Genomic DNA, 1,704 nt, shown 5'->3' with positions numbered 1-1,704 from the left:
AGAAAATAATCATGGGAATATCCTATAGTTGACAGGCATAACCCCATTTTTTTAAATAAGTCAGCCTATATGTTTACGGTAACATATATGAATACATATTATATTGAAATAAATAATTAGATGATTTGTTTTATAATTTAGTAACTACATAACAAAATTATTTGCGATGAGTTTGGAATAATTAATTTTCAGGTAAAATTAATTATTCGATAAAGTAAACGTTTAATAAAACTATAGTAGAGAATTGTGTTATGTAGGATGTATATAAAATCAATAGATAAAAAGGAATACATACTAGAGATACTTATTTATTTTGCAAAACAAGGTAAAAAATTAAGATCAACAATATTAAAATGTGTATGCATAAAAGAAGAAAAATAATTCTATATGTGATAAATATTATTAATTTGTTATCCGCATCGGTGGTTCAGTGGTAGAATGCTCGCCTGCCACGCGGGCGGCCCGGGTTCGATTCCCGGCCGATGCAAATTTTTTTTTCTTTTAAAATCTACAAAATAATTTTGAATGTGCTAATGTCTAAGCATTGCATACGGTTATAAAGAATTATTTGAAACTGTTTCGATCATATATCATTCCAATCATTTAATTTTCATTCGTACTACGATTACTTACTAATTGAATAAAAATAAACTTAACACGAGTATTGGATAAGATGTCGAGATTTCTCTATAAAAAGTAAAAACTACAGCTTTGGAGGCTTATAATTTTTAGATAAATACATTGGTTTTTAAAGATATTATAAATATACCATTGTTATATTGCCGTTACACTCCACTTTTAGTTTAATAAAAGTTCGATCAAGCCCTATGTTCAATGTTAAAAATTGCAAAAATTTTAGGGGTGATTGTTCACAATGTGCAGAACGTATAAAGAAATATTATTCTCATAAAATTATATACATTTGTACTTATTTATCGATAAAATGTCAAAATTTGAGAATAACTTGTTCTTGAAAATACATGTTCATACTTTGAATTGCGACTTCTGAAAAGGTTAATAAATTTTTTTAAAATCAATATCTATTTATCCGCTTAATTTTTGTTTTTTGTCTGAAATGATGCAGAAGTCAGAAGAAGTAAAAAACCGTACAAGCAAATTAGCAAAGGCGAATTTTTCAAGAATGTCTTCTGGCAATTTTTTTTGAAAATATGATCAAAATAGCTCGTCCTATGATATTTCCGATTATGTAAGCTTAATCAGATTACAATTTGTAAATACATAATAAAAATTTTTCTGCTACACTAAATATAAGCCAAGAATTTTATTTTAAAATAAGGAAGGATGCAAATTATAACATGAAAAATTAGTTATTTGATACCATAAAGTTACTGTATTATATTAGTATTAATACTGATATATTAATACTTACTGTATCTGTATCATATTTTATACTGATAAATTTATTTATTTAATTAATATTAAAGGGAAAAGAAAATCTTCATGCCAAAACAATACTCCTTCATGCTAAATATTTAATGAAATTTTACAAATATTTTAAAGTTTTATGAATTTTTTAAAATTTCAAAATATTTTTACACTTTAAATTAAAATTTTCCAAAATTTTTTAAGAATGCATTTTGTGTGAGGAAAAATCAAGGATGCATACGAGAAAAGTTACTACTCATAAATTATATTTTATAGTGCTATATTTGTGCATGTAAAGGAAGTTAAACTATATAGAAA

The 1,704-nt window shown here is 24.9% G+C and overlaps 1 non-coding gene across 1 annotated transcript; it reads left to right on the top strand.

Moving 5' to 3' along the window:
• The first annotated feature begins 416 nt into the window (after positions 1–416).
• Trnag-gcc (transfer RNA glycine (anticodon GCC)) lies at positions 417–487 on the top strand. The gene has a single exon. It is a non-coding gene; the product is annotated as a tRNA-Gly (tRNA).
• The last annotated feature ends 1,217 nt before the right edge of the window (positions 488–1,704 follow it).

This window comes from Condylostylus longicornis, unplaced genomic scaffold (assembly GCF_029603195.1).
Source record: "Condylostylus longicornis isolate FDR11 unplaced genomic scaffold, ASM2960319v2 ptg000010l, whole genome shotgun sequence".
NCBI classification, from domain to species: domain Eukaryota; kingdom Metazoa; phylum Arthropoda; class Insecta; order Diptera; family Dolichopodidae; genus Condylostylus; species Condylostylus longicornis.
Note: the sequence above shows the minus strand (reverse complement) of the source record. Positions and strands in the feature narration are given on the sequence as shown.